General features: G+C 34.3%; 1 pseudogene; it reads right to left on the bottom strand.

The window, feature by feature from the left end:
• Window positions 1–1,248: 1,248 nt before the first annotated feature.
• LOC149556173 (small nucleolar RNA SNORD36) lies at window positions 1,249–1,318 on the bottom strand (annotated as a pseudogene).
• Window positions 1,319–22,230: the final 20,912 nt, after the last annotated feature.

The raw sequence follows: 22,230 nt of genomic DNA, 5'->3' as shown, positions 1-22,230 counted from the left end.
TATCTTCATCAAATGAAGTCAGAGGCAAATATTTTATACAAGCCTCCATAGTCATAGAAGCCAATTGAAAAGAAACATCATCTTCTTTCTAAATACACTCAAAATTTTCATCAAGCAAAAATAATGATGGGCAATCTAAAGTCTTTACCTCAACTTCAGGATTTACTAGAGGTGATGTGGAGATGGGAATCATGTGCTATTAAAAGGTGTCTAGATATTCATCATCTTGTTAGCTTCCAATTCCTTCTTCTTCAAGATCTTTCTCCTACTTGTATTCCACTTCAATCATCTCTTCTTTCTCACATGCATGTCCTTTTTTTTTTCTAGATCTTGCACTTGGGATCTTTTCTTTATGAGGATGGCACAATAAAAAGATTTTAGCCAGCCTATTTGTGTTGCAACTTCTTCGGTAACCTCTCTAATAGGACTGCCTTTGAATGATGGGTTAAAGATAAAGATTTTGGAGGTATCTTCATCTCTTGTTGGAATACAATTTTTTAAGATTTCTTTATATATAATGAAGGCTACTAGATATCCTTCTTTAACAGAGCTACCAACCTCCATTCTTGGGGAGCTACCTCAAATTTTGAAAATGAAAACACTAGACTCTTTAACCACGAATTTTGAAAGTTTATAATAGAGTTTCTAATCTCTACTTGGAGAGATAACAAGTTTACCCGAGGAAAGAAAAACACTGATCTATCATTTTTGATTCCCCTGTAGAGTCGCCAAAACTCAAAGTTTTTGAGAAAATGAAAAATTGGAGCTTCTAAGAACATCTTGAAATCAAATATATTCAGGAAATGGTGATACTAGATGCATTTAGAGAAAACTGAAAGTTATACCAAGATAATAGCCAGTGGAAAGAAATCTGCCCAAACTCGAAGTTTTGGTATACAATTTTCTCCCAAATCTCCCTTCCCTAACATGTATAAAATTACACAGACCTCAATACATATTGCATCAGAATCACTATCTAAAAAAAAATAGAATCTCCTTTTATTACACTTAAAATCAAAATTTCCTATTCTTATTAACACAAAGTTCAAAAAAGAAAATAAAGATCAGCTCTCCTATAGTCCTAGAATCTGTTGTCTCTCTTTCCTGTTGTAGCACCTAGTCTACCTCTCAAAAAGAAAAGTGGAACCCTTGCCTCAACTAATGTTCCAAAATTTATAGCTTTAGGAAATGAGTAACCTCCACTAAAAATCAGTTATTCAATTATAAAAACTAGCAAGTTCGAAGGTGGTTATTCAGTTATAAAAATTGAATCTTCAAAGTGGTTATTCAGTTATAAAAACTGATGGGATAAAGATAAAGATTTCGGAGGTATCTTCATCTCTTGCTAGAATCTATTCTTTTAAGATTTATTTATATATAATGAAGGCTACTAGGTATCCTTCTTCAACAGAGCTGCTAACCTCCATTCTTGGGGAGGTACCTTAAATTCTAAAAATGAAAACACTAGACTCTTTAGCCATGAATTCTAAAAGTTTTTAATAGAGTTTCCAATCTCTACTTGGAGAGATAACAAGTTTAACCAAGGAACGAAAAACATTGATCTATCATTTTCGATTCCCCAATAGAGTTGCCAAAACTTGAAGTTTTTGAGAAAATGAAAAATTAGAGCTTTTAAAAACATCTTGAAATCAAATATATTCAGGAAATAGTGATACTAAATGCATTTAGAGAAAACTAAAAGTTATACCAAGATAACAACCAATGGAAAGAAATCTGCCCAAACTCGAAGTTTTGGTATACAATTTTCTCCCAAATCTCCCTTCCCTAACATGTATAAAATTACACAGACCTCAATACATATTGCATCAGAATCACTATCTGAAATGAAAAAAGGTCTCCTTTCATTACACTTAAAATCAAAATTTCCTATTCTTACTAACGCAAAGTTCAAAAAAGAAAATAAGATCAGCTCTCCTACAGTCCTAGAATCTATTGTCTCTCTTTCCTGCTGTAGCACCCAGTCTACCTCTCGGAAAGAAAAGTGGAACCCTTACCTCAACTAATGCTCCAACATTTATAGCTTTAGGCAACGAGTAACCTCCACTAAAAATCAGTTATTCAGTTATAAAAACTAGCAGGTTCGAAGGTGGTTATTCAGTTATAAAAACTGAATCCTGAAAGTGGTTATGTACTTATAAAAATTGATGGGATAAAGATAAAGATTTTGGAGGTATCTTCATCTCTTGCTGGAATCTAGTCTTTTAAGATTTCTTTATATATAATGAAGGCTACTGGGTATCCTTCTTTAACAGAGCTGCGAACCTCCATTCTTGGGGAGGTACCTCAAATTCTGAAAATGAAAACACTAGACTCTTTAACCACAAATTTTGAAAGTTTATAATAGAGTTTCCAATCTCTACTTGGAGAGATAACAAGTTTAACTAAGGAAAGAAAAACACTGATCTATCATTTCTGATTCCCTAGTAGAGTCGCCAAAACTTGAAGTTTTTGAGAAAATGAAAAATTAGAGCTTTTAAAAACATCTTGAAATCAAATATATTCAGGAAATAGTGATACTAAATGCATGTAGAGAAAACTAAAAGTTATACCAAGATAACAACTAGTGGAAAGAAATCTGCCCAAACTTGAAGTTTTGGTATACAATTTTCTCTCGAATCTCCCTTCCCTAACATGTATAAAATTACACAGACCTCAATACATATTGCATCAGAATCACTATCTGAAATAAAACAAAATCTCCTTTCATTATACTTAAAATCAAAATTTCCTATTCTTACTAACACAAAGTTCAGAAAAGAAAATAAAGATCAGCTCTCCTATAGTCCCAGAATTTGTTGTCTCTCTTTCCTGCTGTAGCACCTAGTCTACCTCTCGAAAAGAAAAGTGGAACCCTTGCCTCAACTAATGCTCCAACATTTATAGCTTTAGGCAATGAGTAACCTCCACTAAAAATTAGTTATTTAGTTATAAAAACTAATAGGTTCGAAGGTGGTTATTTAGTTATAAAAACTAACAGGTTTGAGTATGGGAGGCATAACTAATTATTCCACCATTAGATCTCCTTCATTTTTGGACATGTTGGTGATATCATTTTCATCTATGTTTCCACTACAGTGATTGGTAAAATTATGTCGGAGTTAAAAGTTATTGGTTGTTGTTTGCAGGTAGATAAAGTTGAACCATCGAACCCGTTGAACCACTTTGAACCATGTCATGTTTTGAACCTAAACTCTAAACTATTGAACCTTGACATTTAATCTGCCTCTATTTGAGCTCCTTGAACCTATGAACCATTTGATCCTCCATGAACCTGCTATACCATTTAAAACATCTTGAACCTATTGATTTCTTTGAACTACCAAACTCATTTGAACCTGTGGGATGAACTCTTCTGAACCAAATGAACCTCATTGAACCACTTTGAACCAAGTTGAACTTGCAAATCCTCTATACTTGTTTGTCTTGGTCGAACCAATTGAACTCCTTAAGCTGTCAAATGCATTTGAGCCTGCACTTTGCACTATTTTGAGCCACTTTGAACTACTTTGAACCTAGTTCGAAGTAGTTCAAAGAGGTTCAATACCTGAAACTGAAAGTTCAAATACTGGGTCTATATTGGGTATCAATAGGGGCTCTAACTGCAAGACTGATTTTGGTACAGAATCAGAGAACTCTAGCAACCTATGGCAAAGAATCATTCATAAGGGAAGGTTTCGATGGACTATAATTCTTTGAACATGGTTCCTTGCTAAAACCTTCCATGATTTCTACAGGTGAGCATAATGCACTCCCATTGTCTTCGTGGGTATCAAAATATGAACTATCTTCATGGAATGAAGTCATAGGAAAAGGTTTTATATGAGCCTCCATAGTCATAGAAGAAATTGAAAAGAAACATCATCTTCTTTCTGAATACACTCAAAAAATTTATCGGGCAAAAATAACGATGGGCAATCTAAAGTCTTTACCTCAACTTCAGGATTTGCTAGAGGTGATGTGGAGATGGGAATCATGTGTTGTTGAAAGGCATCTAGATATTCATCATCTTGTCATCTTCCAAATTTTTCTTCTTCAAGATCTTTCTCCTGCTTGTATTCCACTTCAGTCATCTCTTCTTTCTCATATACATGTCCTTCTTTTCTAGATCTTGCACTTGGGATCTTTTATTTATGAGGAAGGCACCATAAAAAGATTTCAGCCAACCTCCTTGTGTTGCAACTTCTTCAGTAACCACTCTGATAGGACTACCTTTGAATGATGGGATAAAGATAAAGATTTCAGAGGTATCTTCATCTCTTGTTGGAATCCAGTCTTTTAAGATTTCTTTATATATAATGAAGGCTACTGGGTATCCTTCTTCAATAAAACCACCAACCTCCATTCTTGGGGAGGTACCTCAAATTTTGAAAAATGAAAACACTGGACTCTTTAACCATGAATTCTAAAAGTTTTTAATAGAGTCACCAATATCTACTTGGAGAGATAACAAATTTAACTGAGGAAAGAAAAACATTGATCTATCATTTTCGATTCCACAGTAGAGTTGCCAAAACTTGAAGTTTTTGAGAAAATGAAAAATCAGAGCTTTTAAAGACATCTTGAAATCAAATATATTTAGGAAATAGTGATACTAAATGTGTTTGGAGAAAACTGAAAGTTATACCAAGATAACAGTAAGTGGAAAGAAATATGCCCAAACTCGAAGTTTTGGTATACAATTTTCTCCCAAATCTCCCTTCCCTAACATGTATAAAATTGCACAGACCTCAATACATATTGCATCAAAATCACTATTTGAAATCAAATATAATCTCCTTTCATTACATGTAAAATCAAAATTTCCTATTCTTACTAACACAAAGTTCAGAAAAGAAAATAAAGATCAACTCTCCTATAGTCCCAAAATTTGTTGTCTCTCTTTCCTGTTGTAGCACCCAATCTACCTCCCGAAAAGAAAAGTGGAACCCTTGCCTCAACTAATTCTCCAACATTTATAGCTTTAGGCAATGAGTAACCTCCACCAAAAATTAGTTATTCAATTATAAAAATAGTTATAAAAACTAGCAGGTTTGAAGGTGGTTATTCAGTTATAAAAATTGACAGGTTCAAGTATGGGAGGCATAACTAATTATCCCACCATTGGATCTCCTTCATTTTTGGATATGTTGGTGATATCATTTTCATCTATGTTTCCACAAGAGCGATTGGTAAAATTATGTCCAAGTTGAAAGTTATTGGTTATTGTTTGCAGGTAGATAAAACTATTGAACCATCGAACCCGTTGAACCACTTTGAACCATGTCATGTTTCAAACTTGAACTCTGAACTGTTGAACCTTTACATTTAATTTGCCTCTATTTGAGCTCCTTGAACCTATGAACCATTTGATCCTCCATGAACCTGTTGTACCATTTAAAACATCTCAAACTAATTGAATTCTTTGAACTACCAAACTCATTCGAACCTGTAGGATGAACTCTTCTGAACCAAATTAACCTCATTGAACCACTTTGAACCAAGATGAACCTGTGAATCCTCTATACTTGTTTGTCTTGGTTAAACCAATTGAACTCCTTAAACTATCAAATGCATTTGAGCCTACACTTTGAACTATTTTGAACCACTTTGAACTACTTTGAACCTAGTTTGAAGTAGTTCAAAGAGGTTCAAGACTTGAAACTGAAAGTTCACATATTGGGTCTATATTGAGTACCAATAGGGGCTCTAACTGTAGAAGTGATTTTGGTATAGAATCAGAGAACTCTAGCAATAGTTGGCAAAGACAAGTGCCTTATCCATTGGGCAATAGAGTCCACCAAGAAGAGAAAATTAGGAGTTTCTCATAGAAAGGGTGGAGAGGAGCAGGGCAAAGCCAACTAACAAAACACCTAAACTACTAGCAAGCCTAAAGCTTGCACATTATTCAGACTAACACTATGCACACCAAAAACATATTTACAAAAAGATAAGCTAGTAGCCCATACCTTTGAGAACATGTCCATCCTTTCATGCAAAACCATTAACAAGCTGTGAAAAATATCTTCCAACTCGAAAGAGTGGATGATATGCAAGTGTAACCACTCTAAATAAATAGAGTATGACTGTCACAAAGAGAAACCCATCAATTGTATTTTCAAGAAGCCTCATGGGTGACATGTCAATAACAAGAAAACTATCAACATAATAGAATTCTAGATAAAGAATATCAACAACTCTTTGTGTAGGCTAGCTCTTGTTAAAATTTGATTTTCCTTTTTTTGACAATCCACATTCCGAGAAGGCATAGTTCACATCTATTTCTAAACAAAAGGATTTCAGCATAGGATCACCTTTAGTCAACTTATTTTCATCATCAAACATAAATACTTCAAAACTAGTAGTGTGAGTATATGATATCTGCATAGAGATCTTCAATCCATCGTTCTCATAGAATGTATGAGGCATGGTTTCTAACTCATCAATCAGCATATTATGACCAACTTTAGCATCAGCAAAGTAGGTATCTAAATCCTTAGTTGCAGAAATCAAAGGTGTCAAACTGAAACTATGTTTTACCTCAGCCGCACTTGTATGATTTTCATCATGTATCTTTGTAGTCTCTTGGAAATCACTAACCATCCTTCCAATTTTCTTGAATAGCCAAGAATCATTTATAACAGAAGGTTTCAATGGACTGTCATTCTTTGAACATGGTTCCTTGTAGAAATCTTCCATGAGTTCTATAGGTGAGCATAATATACTCTCGCTATCTTCTTGGGTATCAAAATATGAACTATCTTCATGGAATGAAGTCATAGGCAAAGATTTTATACAAGGCTCCATAGTCATAGAAGCCAATTGAAAAGAAACGTCATCTTCTTTCTGAATAGACTCAAAATTTTCATCAAGCAAAAATAATGATGGGCAATCTAAAGTCTTTACCTCAACTTCAAGATTTACTAGAGGTGATGTGGAGATGAGAATCATGTACTTTTGAAAGGTGTCTAGATATTCATCATCTTGTCAGCTTCTAGTTCCTTCTTCTTCAATATCTTTCTCCTGCTTGTATTCCACTTTAGTCGTCTCTTCTTTCTCGCATGCATGTCCTTTTTTTTTCTAGATCTTGCACTTGGGATCTTTTCTTTATGGGGATGGCACCATAAAAAGATTTCAACCAACCTACTTGTGTTGCAACTTCTTCGATAACCTCTTTGATAGGACTACATTTGAATGATGGGATAAAGATAAAGATTTTAGAGGTATCTTCATCTCTTTCTGGAATCCAATCTTTTAAGATTTTTTTATATATAATGAAGGCTATTGGGAATCCTTCTTCAATAGAGCCACCAACCTCCATTCTTGGGGAGGTATCTCAAATTCTGAAAATGAAAACACTAGATTCTTTAACCATGAATTCTGAAAGTTTATAATAGAGTTGGCAATCTCTACTTGGAAAGATAACAAATTTAACTGAGGAAAGAAAAACATTGATCTATCATTTCTGATTCCCTAGCAAAGTTGCTCAAAATCTATTAGTGAACAGATTGTCCTCTAAAGAAATAAATACAAATTAACTCTAAATGCCCAAATAGGAAGATTGAATCAACACTAACATTTGGATAGGTTACCATTGAATTGATAACCTTCCTTTAAATTTATCAGGTACAACTCCCGATACATGATTTTCAATGAATTTAAATATGGATTCTTTTAACCAAAAGGCATGAAAGGTTTACAAACATCCACTCATAAACATGAAATAGATGTGAAAGATTAACTAACTGAAAGAAATTGAATAGCAAATAACACAAAGTTCATTTTCTTTAAAAGCTCTTATTTTTCATTTTCTCAAAAACTTTGAGTTTTGGCGACTCTACTGGGTAATTGAAAATAATTGTTTTTATAACTGAATAACTAATTTTTGATGGGAGCTACTCATTTCCTAAAGCTATAAATGTTGGAGCATTAGTTGAGGCAAGGATTCCACTTTTCTTTCTAGGAGGTAGACTGGGTGTTACAGTAGGAAAGAGAGACAAATTTCTTTCCACTGACTATTATCTTGGTATAACTTTCAATTTTCTCTAGACATATTTAGCATCATTATTTCCTAAATATATTTGATTTCAAGATGTCTTTAAAAGCTCTAATTTTTCATTTTCTCATAAATTTTGAGTTTTGGCAACTCTACTGGGGAATCAGAAATAATTTTTTTTATAACTGAATAACTGATTTTTGGTGGAGGTTACTCGTTGCCTAAAGCTATAAATGTTGGAGCATTAGTTGAGGCAAGTGTTCCACTTTTTCTTTTGGAGACTGCAGACTGTGTGCTACAACAGGAGGGAAAATAATTGTTCTAGATTATTTCATTTCTTGTGAGGGAGGGAAAGCAAAGCTTGTTTCTGAACTGTGTGTTGAAGGAAAGGATAAATTTTGATTTGTTTTATGTAATGCGAGCGAAGAGTTTTAGTTTTCTTTAGATAGTGACTTTGACTGTAAATGTGTAAGAGGATCTTTATTGTCTTTACACTTTAGAGAAGGGAGACTAGAGGAAAATTGCATCAAAACTTTGATTATGAGGTAGTTTCTTTCCACTAATCACGATCTTTGTATTGTTTTCAGTTTTCTTTGAAATACATTTTAATGTCACTGTTTTCTTATTATGTTATCATTTCAAGATGTCTTTAAAAGCTCTGATTTTTCATTTTCTCAAGAGGATGGAAGATACATTCTTCATTTTCGCTTTGTAATGCAGCATTTTGGCAAATGAACTTTGTGTTATTTGCTAGTCAATTTCTTTCAGTTAGTTAATCTTTTTCATCTATTTCGTGTTTAGAGTGGATGTTTGTAAACCTTTCGTGCTTTTTGGTTAAAAGCATCCATATTTAAATTCATTGTAAATCATGTACAGGGAGTTGTACCTAATAAATTCAAATGAAGGTTATCAATTCAATGATAACCTATCCAACTGTTTGTGTTGATTCAATCTTCCTATCTGGGCATTTAGAGTTAATTTGTATTTATTTCTTCAGAAGACAATCTACTCACTAACAATAGACAAGCATTGCCATCTACTTATCATTAGTGTGTTAAGTTCCCTTACAATGGAACAAAGATTTTTATACCTAGGGATAATACTTTGTCTATTAACTCAATTTCAGCAAGTACTCATGTTCCCCTCAATAGAGAAGCAGATGATTTTGATGCTACTTTAGCTAAATGTAAAGACAAGTTCAAATCCATTGACCTTGACATGGGGGGATATCAACTCAACTCCCTCACAGCATTACTAGTTTCACCTAGGTCTTATGGTAAACCTTCACAAGAGATGAAACCTTTCTCTTCAACTATGACATTATTTGATAGTTTTGTATAGCCGTCAGTGCCTATTCAAGATGAGAAAGAAGATGGGGCTATTAGAGATTAGATTTATAAAGAAGAGAAGTATATGCATAATGAGAATTTCAATCCCTCTCCTAAAGCTTATGGAAGAGGGTATACTTTTGTCAAGAAGATGAGCTATCTTGGACATGGCCCTCTTAGTAATAGATTGGATGCTAGAGCTAAACCCCTTGATCATGGTCTTTTCAAACACAAGTCCAAGAAGCTAGATGGCCTAGGATATGTAAATCACAATAATGTTGCTCCTATCCTTGATAAGTCAAATAGTGAAGAAGAACAAGAGTACATACCTAATTTGGAAAATCAACAAGATATGTGTGAAGATTGGGTCCCTTCTACTAATCTCCTTTGGGCAAATTCAGATAGTCCAGTATCTCATGAGATAGTTGCAAATTTAGAACAAGAGAGTGTGACCCTTAATGATATTGAGGCTTCCACATCCAAGTGTCCCAAGCCTTCATGGTGTAAGTATCCTAGTTGAGATTCAAAAATAGATTCCAATGAGTATGAATAGGACTCCCTCTCGGAGCCTTCTACAGTTGATATGGATATTGATGTTGTTCATACATATAGTTCTTAACCCGAATTAGTCAACGATTCACGTGTAGGATCAGATGATTTGAACTCACATGTTACCTTAGTGTACAATTCTTTGCTTGTTAGGATGAATCTTGATTTGGGTAGTTTAGGAAGTTACTTGATGGACTCTAACTCTTTAGTCACCAGATATATCGTTCATATTCATAACCTTGAACCAGTCCTTGATTTACCCCTTGTTCATCCTGATTTGGTTGATTAGTCCCAATGCAATTATGAACCTGAGCTTTTAATGTTTCAAAATGATTATGAGATAGCCTTCTATTTGAATGCCATTGAACCCGTAGTAACTTCCACTAGTGAACTGGCTACCAACATGATAGAGCCAGGCATCACATACCTTAGTCACAAAATAAAAAGAAAATAAAAGAATAAGAATAAGAGTTCTGATGGAGAAAACCACTATGTGATGGTGTTAGAACCAAAAATAGTTAAAATAAAGGATGCATCCAAGGGTGAAAACCTCTCTTAGGTGCTTGAGGATGTGGTACTTGATCGTCTCCCTAGTTATTTTCAAGATAGACAAGATGATGCACCTATTCAAGTTGATTTCCTGGAAGACCACCTCATGTATATGATTGAAAGAACATGGAAGATGTTTTTTCATGGATCCTTTATGCAAAATGGTTTCGAAGCTGGTGTATTGTTTGTTTCTCCTCATGGGTACACAATTCCTAAATCTTACAAGTTATTATTTCCATGTACAAATAACATTTTTGAGTATGAAGCTTTAACAAATGGACTTAAAATGGCTATAGAATAGATAATTATAGAGTTAACATCTATGGGGATTCACAACTGATAATCAACCAAGTCAATGACAATTATTTGACAAAAAATGAGAAATTGGCACCTTGCAAACAAATGGTTGATTCCTTGAGATGCTACTTCACATTTGTCTCATTTCAAAAAATCTCTAGAGTAGAAAACAAAGTAGTTGATGCTATGGTTACACTTGCTTCACTTCTTCAATTAGAGCAACATGAATCAAGATTTGAATTCCTGATGGAAGAGCTACATCACCCTATTGATGATTCCTAAGAAAGTCATGTTATTTGTACCCTTGTTGGTCATGAGTTGTCTCGTTATGGTGTCATTTATTCATACCTTTGTGATGGCAATATACCTAAAACCTTTAACCGATCTGAACTCAGAAACCTTATTCAGAACGCCTCTCACCATTCCCTTATCTCTGGAGATTTGTATAGGAGGGGTCTGGATGGAACACTTCTTAGATGCTTAGAAAAGGAAGAATCCAATCAAGTGTTAGTTGACATCCATGAGGGCATCTATGGGGGACATTCTAATGGTCTTTTCATGGCTCAAAGGTTTCTCAAGGTGGGGTATTATTGGCCCATGATGCAGATTGATGCAGTAGCTTTTGCAAATTCATGTGAAAAGTGTCAAAAACATGGTAACTTGATACATGCTCCGAGTAGGGAACTCATTCCTTCTATCTCTTATTGGTCATTTCAGTGTTGGGCCTTTGATCTTTTTGGGCAGATTCATCCCAACTCATCATGTGGACACAAGTTTATTATCACTACTACTGATTACTTCACTAAATGGGTAGAAGTTGTTCCATTTTCTATTGCCTCGAGCAAGACAATTTCTCTATTTATTCTGAATCATATTATTTGTAGATATGGATTTCCTTCCAAGATTATCACTGACAACATAGGCCAATTTAAAAATAAGGACCTTAAACAACTTTGTAAGAAATTCAAGATAAAACAACATTGGTCCTCCATTTACTTCCTACAAGGAAATGGTCAAGTAGAAGCATCAAATAAAACTATTCTCAAAATTTTACATAGAACAATTCATAAGAATGGTAGAGATTGGCACTTATAGATAAATTTGGCTTTGTGGACCTATAGAATGAGTATTCGTACTCCCACTGGGGCTACTCCTTTTGTCCTTACATATGGTGTTGAAGCAGTGTTACCTTTAGAGTTTGAGATTCCTTCACTTAGAGTTTCCCTCAAAGGTTTAGTTATAGATGAAGACTACTACACCATGAGATTTCAAGAGTTAAAACTTCTAGATGAGAAACACCAAGCATCATTTGACCATATGAGGGTCTATTAAAAGTGCATGTCAAAAGCATTCAACAAAAAGATTCACCCTAGAGAATTTTAGGTGGGAGATCTTGTCCTACATGAAAATCCTAAGAATCAACAGAATAGAGATCAAAAGGATAGATTTGAACCTAATTGGCTTAGACCTTACATTATTACAACTTTTGGGGCTGGTGCCTATTTATTGTCTACAACAGAGGGAGAGCGACTCCTTGATCCTATCAATGTCTTGCACCCGAAGAAGTTCTATCCATGATGCCCATTCTATTTGGGGACATCTTTGTACATATTTATTGATCTTGAAAAAATACAAAAAAATGATATATTTCAAAAATACAAAAAAATTATATACTGTAAAAATTCTAAAAATTGGAAAATGTCTTGAAAAAATGATCATCTTGGTAATAAGCACTTTGATGTATCTCCAAAAAAATTATATATTCCAAAAAGAAAAAAAGAAAAGAAAAGAAAATAATAATCCAAGTGGTGAAAACCTAGAAATGGGTTCTACTTGATGCCTTTGCACCCCTATTTCTTAGCATGTGTCCTTGACGCTTGGCCTTTCTCCATCATACCTTGTCCTTGTTGCCTTGGTTTGGAATTGGTCTTTGTCTAGGGGGCATAACTAAGTTAGCTTTAGTCTCTTGCCCACGTTAGTCTTTAGGACACCTCGCAAATGGTGTTTTTTAATACCACCCCAATTGTATTTTTCAATACAACCCCTAGCATTGAATGTTTTTCAACACTTATCGGTTTGGTCTTACCCAATTTCGTCATGTGAACTTACTTGCTTGCAAGCATTTGATCCTTATCCTCAGAACTCAATATCAGTTAACACACTTACATTTTTAAACACAGACACTTAATGCTTGACCTATGTCATGATCTTTTCTTTGTGTGTTGACTGCTATTGATTTTTATTGAGTGTCCTTATCTGATAAGTCTCTTTGACATGCATAGCAAGAGGACTTGGGGCATGAGGCATTTTTATTTTTTTCCTTTTTTTTCTTTTTTCTTTTTTCTTTTTTTCTTCTTGTGGGTGTGGTCTTGAAACTCTAGAGTGTCTCTTATTGTACCCTTGAAACACTTGAGAGATTTGAAGCATCATCCTTGACTACTTTTGCACAACTATTCTTATGGTCATCCTGGCATCTATGCCTTGATGCGAGCATAGTTTTGCTACATTAAATTGGGTAAGCTAACATCAAAGTCATCTTAACCTTTATGTCTTTGATGCTTATGTTAGAATCTTTCCACATTCCAATCTGATATAAATCACATTCATATCTTCATAGTTGTGCTTGTGACTAGTGATAATTGTGTAATTTTCTAATGTCTGTTAATAATGGCCCAATGATAAAAATAAGTTATTTTACATTCTCTAATGAATGATGAACACAAAATCCTATGTTACATTTGTTCTATTGCAAGTACACCTTTGCATTTTCATGTAGCTTGCATTATTAGACTTCATGTTACTTTGCATTTTTAGAGTGCATCATGAGTTTAAGAGGGTTTTCCCTTCATCTTTCTTGTGGACTTTTAATCAACTTTGGTCATGTTTTGATCTTCATTTCCTTATCTTCTTTTTTGATCTCAATCAAAATTTCTATCTTAAACAATTGATTGATTTTGGGGCATTCTATTATGAAATTTTTTATTTTCTTCTTTATGTTTCTTTCCATATCTTTCAAATTTTTACCTTCCATTTGCTTTCACCCCACTTCTTTTCTTCTAATTCAACTTTGGGGCATAATATTTCATGCTTGATGATCTACCTTGGTTCCATGATTCTTATATATTTAATCTTAGTATCTTTTGTTCAATTTTTTATTTCTCCTCTATCTCGTTTCAATTTCGATCACAAGGGGGCAGTATCTATCAACTTCAATCCTTGATTCAATTTTATCAATTTTATCCTAGACTTTTTTTTAGTTAAAATTTATTTGTATTCTTTGTCTTGACGTGTTCCCAAATTCACCACACATCTAGGTTGTTTTGTGATCCCAAATCGATCTCACACTTCAATTTCCTTCTTTGACTACATGTATTCCCAAATCGATTAGACATTAGTCAAAGAGGGGCAAATGTATGCACCCTAAAATGGTCGCCTAGACTATGGGCCCCCATTATTCAATTTATCAAAATTCCTGAATCAATGATTTGTAATATTTTATTAAATCAATTCAAATCAATTTCTTTGATCAAATTGTAATTAATTTAATTATTTCAATATTTCCTAAGGTTTGATCATTTTATCCTAAGTCTTATTTAATTAAAAGAAAACCTCTCTTTTAATTAAAGAATTAATCCACATTTAATTAATTAAGAGAAAAACCCCTCTTTTAATTTAATTAAATATTTCCTATTTGATTAAAAGAACTTGCTCCCTTCCACTAAATAAGTTGTATATGATGCTCTCATGGGTGAAAAGTGAGATACCCATGGGTAACTTGTCCATTACAACTATAATAACATCATCATGATGTGTGATGTGATGATGTAGGAAACAATGCGATAAGATAAATAGATATGGTATCCCACTTCCACTTGGGAATGGAATGTGGTTACAAAAGACCCATTGGATATTGATTATTTGCCTTCACTCTTTTGCACTCAAGGAATCTATCAACAAAATTAGAAACATAATGACTTATTCCTACACAAAAGTATAATTGTCTAAGGTCAACATACATCTTCTTGATGCCAAGATTTACAAAATATGGTGCACAATGTACCTCTGATAAAACCAAATAATCAAGATCCCCTGACATTGGCACATAAGTGTGCTCCAAGTGTTATAATAGTCCATAAAAACTGAAATAATAACCCATGATCTTCCCCTCAAGAGAATGTCCAAAATTAATCTCATCCCTCACCCCTAATACCAAGTGTCACTAAGAAAATCCTCCAAGATACAACCACACAAATCCACTCCCAATTACAAGAAAAATATATCATTTCTTCTCCTTCTCAAGGTATCGACTACCAAATTCTCCTCCTCCTTGATGTAATTGACATCAAAATATTACTCACATAATAACTCCATCAATTTTATCATGCATCTAGGTTTGGTTGAGTAAAGATATATTGTAAGCTATGACGATCACTATGCAACTTAAACCTGTGATCCAAAAGAAAATGTTTCCATCCCGTAAGTGCATACATAACTATTGCAAACTCCAAATCATGAGTGGGTTAATTCATCTCATGGTCCTTGAGATTTTGCATCTCATAGTAACTCACATACCCCTCTTGCATTAACACTAGCCCCCACACCCTCCAATGATGCATTTGTACACACAATGAGCTCACTTATAGGATATGGCATTGCAAGGATAGGATCACTAGTTAATCACTCCTTAAGAACCTCAAAATATGGCTTACATTACTTTGTACAAATGTACTTCTTCAGTTTCTTCTAAAGCAAAGTGATGGGATGAGCGACGTAAGATAAATCCTTTACAAATCAATGATAGTAACTTGCAAAACCTATGAAGCTATGAGCCTCAAAAATACAAGTGGGCACTAGCTAATCCATAACATATTAGATCTTAGAAGGACCCACTACAATATCATCACCGATATAATGTACCCCAAATAATTCACTTAAGTATGAAAGAACTCACACTTGCCCAATTTACCATACAACCAATGGTCATGTAAGAACTATAATACTTGGTTCAAGTGGACCTCGTGCTCCTTCCTACTCACAAATAGATCAGTATATCATCAAGAAAAATGGGGGCCATATAGATCGAGGTATGTGAAAAATACCCCATCTATGAAAATTATGAATATTGATTGCACATTGGTCAACCCAAAAGGTATGACCATAAAATTATAATGCCTATATAGTGTGTTAAAATTTGACTAATGAATATCAACCTCCTAGATGTGAAGTTGACAGTTTCCTGACTTCAGATCAATCTTTGAGAATATTATTTCTCCCTTCATTTGATCAAATATTTCACTAGTCCTTGGTATGTGATATCAGTTCTTTATCATCACCTTATTCAACTATCAGTAGTTAATGTACAATCATAAAGATCCATCTTTCATCTTAACAAAGATGACTAGTGCACCCCATGGGGATATACTAGGAGAATTATAAGCCTTGACCAACAACTCCTATAGATGCAACCAAAGCTCACTCAACTCCTGAGCAATCATATGGTAAGGTGCCTATGGAATAGGATCTTCTTAAAGGATGACATCAACACATAAACCAATATCACATTGTGGTGGAATACTAGGTATATCATCTAGAAACACATTGACATACTCATAGAGGAGTGGGTGATCATCAAGAAACACCTCTTGATTCTCAACTTCATCAAGGTTACTAATGAATAACTACAACCATGTGACATCCATGCCTCGCACCCCATTGTATGTTGTGATGTGGAGCCTAATTAGACTTGGAGGTTAATTTCTCCCTTCTTCATTTAGCTTAGTTTCCCCCTAGATTATTCTATGAGGGTTTGGGGGTAGTGCCCCCAAGATGGGGTCAAGGGATAGCGTCCCTTCCAAGGTCTTTCCTAGGTTTTTTCTTTGTCATATTACAGGGTGGGGTCGAGGGGCAATGCCCCTGTAGGGTTTTTTGGGGGCAGTGCTCCCGAAGCTCAATCAACTTTATTATTGTAAAAGGTGTTGACTGTTATTTTTTTTCTATTAGACAACTTATTCTAGCCCTAATTTTGTAAGTAGTAAAAAAACATGTATAAAATGGCTTAGGGTAAGTGATTTCATAATGTATGATGAGATTGTAGCTTCTTGTGGTGGTATTGAGTTTTAAGGGACTATAGATTGTAATCAAGTTGTAATCATTGGATAATAAGAATATTGGATTCATTACTTGGTGGACGTAGCCCAAGGATTGGGTGAACCACATTAAATCTTTGTGTCTTGTGTTCTCTTCTATGTGATTTATTATTTTCTAATATTGGGTATATTTGCATGTAATTGTTATTTTTATCTCGTTAATCCTAACATTTTAGATGCTTAGCTAAGATCATTTGAAGTAAAATATGTCTCTATACCCCTTCAAGCTCAACGTTCCCACTTGTGTCATTGACACACTATACCAACTTATGTGAACAATCAATACTCACCAGGTAAAAATATAACCAATCCATACCTAACACAATACCATGGGATCCTAAGAGTAGGATGAAAAAATCAATTATGATGGTGAAGGCACCCAATTCCAATACACAACTACCAACTAGGAAATCCATAGTCACTTTGGATCATATATCCAACTCTACCTATAACCTATGCAGCTATCTTATTGCCACTAGCCCATATTTTTGAACAAGAGATGGTGAAATAAAAGAGTCTAAAGCACCAAAATCAAATCAAATAATGGTATAAGACCATATAACACACATGTTGTCTTAACTATAGTACCTTAATGCTCATCTTGACCATTATCAATTGCCATAAATACATGATGGGATGTACCTACATCCCTAAAGGTACGATCCAACATAGTTGCACTCCTATTCAGCCTCGTTGACATCTTTTGAGGATTATTGTTGACTTGTGACCATGTTGGCTACAAAAGAAGCATGCTCTACTACCATATCCATAACTACATCCTCCACGAGGAGCACTAGTTGATAGCCCCCCCTTCTAGAACTCAGTTGTACACTATGTATTAGTTGAATAGGTTGCATCTATCTATCTTGTTGTTGACCTTTCCTGTACCCTCTTGGAGTACCTAAACCTTGGCCACTTTATGGACTCTACGTATGGAGTGACCTAAGATAATGGTGACCTCCCCTCAATGGAGTCGACTAAGTATGGGATAACCCAACCGATTATGTCTATGTAGGAGGTGTAGATAACCTTATAAGTCATTCACTGTGACTTTATGTACCCACTCTACTACTGTATCCTCTAGCCACATTTCTCTTAACAATCTTCACCTTCTTAAAAGAAAATGTAAGTGCCCTAGATTGGTACATATGAACATCCTCAATAATAGATCCATTAAGGCCCCAAATGAAGTGATGAGTCAGAAGTACCTCATCATGCTTGTAGCTTGAGTACTATCATAGCTCAAAGAATCTCACCTCATACTGTTCCACCACCATGATTTCTTGTCTAATCTCATTGAACTCATCTAGCAGAGCCTCTCTATACCAAAAAGATATAAAATTCTCTCTGAATATCTCCTCAAATATATCCCATGTGAGATCTATAAGGATAATTTTGAGCTTCTACTCCTCTATGTTCCATTAGGTGGAAGAACGATCTCTCGAGTGCATAATTGCACAACAAGTTTTTAGGTTTATTGCATAAGAATGAATAAAAAAGCAATGCCCTATGTCCAATAACTAATTTTTGGCCTTGGTGCACCTCCCTTTCCATCTAAGAAAGGTGGTTGATATTATTGATGATCCCACATCATTCTCAAATAGATAACCTCCTCATCACTTGCACTTCTATCTCTCATGTGTGCCCCTCTGACATTGGGTTGCGTAAGAATGTATATGTGCTTCTCTCTCTTCCCTCTTCTCAAACATATGAAAGTCTCCACCCTATGATCCCTCTAGTAACGAACCACCATGTTGAGAATCCTCTATTTGAGGTCCTAATCAATCTATGAGCCCTTCTAGCAATGACAAAAATGCCTCAATTCCATCTTGATTCTCTCCTTGTCTCTCTTTTTCTTCTTGATGCCTTTCCTCACAATGTTCTTCATGTTTCTCTTCCTCTTGGTCACTTTGGTGGGCACCCTACCAGTCATGACTCCTTCCACATCTATGTGCAAGAGACATCCTTCATGAAGAACAATACACAGGTTAGAACCTTGTAAAAGTGTACAAGATTATATCAAAAGTGTACAAGATTATATCATAAACAAAATCCATTTCAAAACAAGTCTCAATATATAAAGATCTCAACATATGAATAAAATAATGAGAGCATAAAACATAGATCCCAATTTTTGAACATGACTCTAATACCAAATGTAATGCCCCACTCAAGTATCCTCGTAAATAAGGATACAACATACACTACTGCAATTTTTTTGTTTATATAAAGCATAAATACACATACACATTAATCATAACAATTGCAACTAGAAGACTTGTAAGCAATGTAATAAGTGGTCAATGTCCAAAGTGTAATGAAGTACAATTAGTATCATTTACTAACCCCATTCTCTATCCATGTTTAATAAGATAAATTTTGGTGAGTAATGATGTAATTCCCTAAAAAAAATGACATCCTTATATATTTGTCGTGTTTGAAGGGATGTGTCTCTTCTAATGCCCCTATTATAATTATTATTTATATGGTTAATATATTATTATTAAGACTTTAATAATTATTATTCTTTATTTGATTATTAATTATCATAAATATTATTTATTCTTTATCATTTAATAAGTATACACTCCAATCACAATATTTGATGTATTACTATTTTATATTATATTTATTATTATACTAATATAACATCGTTGTCATATCAATATATTGATATATAGATTATGTTATATTATGGTAATATATAACCTTATATGATACTTAATGGTTATGTTATATTCATTTATCATTATATCAATAGTTAATGTATTTAAATGAGATTATTTTATATCATCTTTCTATCTCTCTTGGGTAGAGAACACTATAATTAGGGTTCTAAGTGGGGGCCATGACATTCCACCTCTCTCAAGTTTTCTTGTCCTCAAGCAATTTATAACTCAAATTCTTTTCCTTGCATGTGTTAAAATACTTGCAAAGTAAACATGTTAGTATATGATGGTCTATGAAGGAAGACACAAAGTAGACACATTAATGCAAGAAGGCACAATGCAAACACGAGGTAGACACACGAATGCAGGAAGACACAAAGAAGACACGAAGCAAACAAATTAATGCATGAAGACACGATGTAGACACATAGTATACATGTTAGAATCCTACTTACAATTTGAAATAAGAAAAGGTAAGAAAATGTTTTACCACTTTGATCATTAATGTCGTGCTCCTTTACCCTGTCTCAAACTCAAAATTTCTTAAAGATGCATATTTGTAATAACTTTTCTATAGCTAGTACTATAATAGGGTATATAATTCCATAGTGGATGGTATATTTACTACGGCTCGAGTTTGGACACGCTCAGCTTGGGGCTCCCTCTGATTTTTATCCATATTGGGATTCTCTTGCCCCAACGCGATTGATTTACTCCTCCCCCTGTGCACACTCCCTACCCAGTAGGAACATGTTTAATTTTGATGTGGATGGTAGATTTACTGCTTCTCGATGTTAGACATGCTTAGCTTGGGACTTTCTCAGATCTTTATCCATATTGGGATTCTCTTGCCCCAACGTGATCGATTTACTCCTCCTCCTGTGCACACTTCCTACCCACTAAGAACATGTTTAATTTTGATGTGGATGGTAGATTTACTGCTTCTGAAGGTTGGACATGCTCAACACGGGGCTCCCTTAGATCTTTATCCATATTGAGATTCTCTTACACCAATGTGACTGATTTACTCCTCTGCTTGTGCACACTCCCTATCCATTATATAATGCAACACAAAGGGATTCCTATCTAATTCACTAATAACATTATAACATTAATCTTCTTTGTCCCTTAAATTTTCATATAACATTAATGTTGATCCGTTACAAAAAAATATTGATACTTACGAAAATTCCTTGTTATTCTATTTTCAATAATAATTCCCCATAATATCATTCCATAAATAACATTCTATAATGGGCACCCTAGAAATGCCCAAAAAATCGAACCAATTGCCAATAGTGATTTTAATGTCTTTGCACAAATTTGAAACCACATAACATGAACAAGAAGGAATTTATGCAAAACTAAAGATTGAACTACTATTGAAATAATATTAGTTTTCAAGCTAATAAAATCAAATACATAGCAAGCTTTCCAACTCACTAATTACTCCAGCATTATAACATGTTATTCTAGTCATGATTTTCCAACTTGCCACTACAATAATATGAATAGTGCCACGCTACAATGCTGGTATAGTAAAAACTGCCTTCAATTAGTCCAAGACCCCCATAAAAACATTCCTCCACAATGGCATAAGTATCAGACAAGGAATGAGAATGGTACGAGAAAACACCCAATCCACTTGTAGTTGGAAATGCGCCTAAGCTGCCTGCTAATGAAGCTAATAGCAATGAATTCCAAAGGCCAAACCCCAAGGGAATGCCATCTAAAATGTCATAAGAGAGGATAGATGTCCTCTGACACCAAGAACAGATCCGTAACTCATGCATCCAATTTCTTCTCATATTCAACCTGCCTAACGATAGCCACAAGCTCTCCCTTTATTCCTACTTCATAGGGTCTACCACTTTTCACAAGCAATGTGGGATAAATAAAATAAAATAAAAGGCTAACGATCACATAGTCGAATAACTACTAAATTGGGGACATTACATAATCTAACTAACTTCTAATCAATATTCATCTAAATAACATATTCATAGTGAAAAGGATAAATACTTACATATATTTATAATCATAGAGATTTCAAATCTTCTATTTAAAACATCAAGAATTATTTCTATGTTTATGATATGTATCTAATGACTATACTATATGGTTCTACCTTATACAAACATAACTCTATAAGATACTTATTGCTTTCATATATAATCTTACCTTTCTATTCAAGATATTATATTCAATGGTTTAATAAATAATAAAACATTATAACGTACCTCAATGGGATCCACATCGTATATGAATCATGTCTCATCCTTGGCTCGATCACCTTGATTTTCCTTACTGTAACAATATCTTTTGGATCAGGCTACTATTTAATTACGTGGTGGGGTTAGTCTCCATGTACCCCATGGTTCCACTTCCTGTGATTTTTCACGTACTCCACATATGATGTCTAATAAAACCTTTGATGTGGACTGTCACGTCAGATTGGTATAAATATTCTCCTTGTATAGGTGTGATGCCCATTGTTATTGGCCTAGTGAATTTGATCTCCTCTAATTTTAATGCAAATGAATATGTTTGGAGATCAAACAAAACTGGTTTGTTATCTTTTTCTACCATCTTGCATTAATATATATGTGTCATGATCATGTTATTCTCATGCGATCACTCATCTTAATGTCCAAGATATACCATTTTTTTTGATCTGCATGTTGTATGCTACATGTTAA

This window comes from Cupressus sempervirens, chromosome 5 (assembly GCF_028749045.1).
Source record: "Cupressus sempervirens isolate cs-2001-9-10 chromosome 5, ASM2874904v1, whole genome shotgun sequence".
NCBI lineage: Eukaryota > Viridiplantae > Streptophyta > Pinopsida > Cupressales > Cupressaceae > Cupressus > Cupressus sempervirens.
This window is presented reverse-complemented; position numbering and strand designations above follow the sequence as displayed.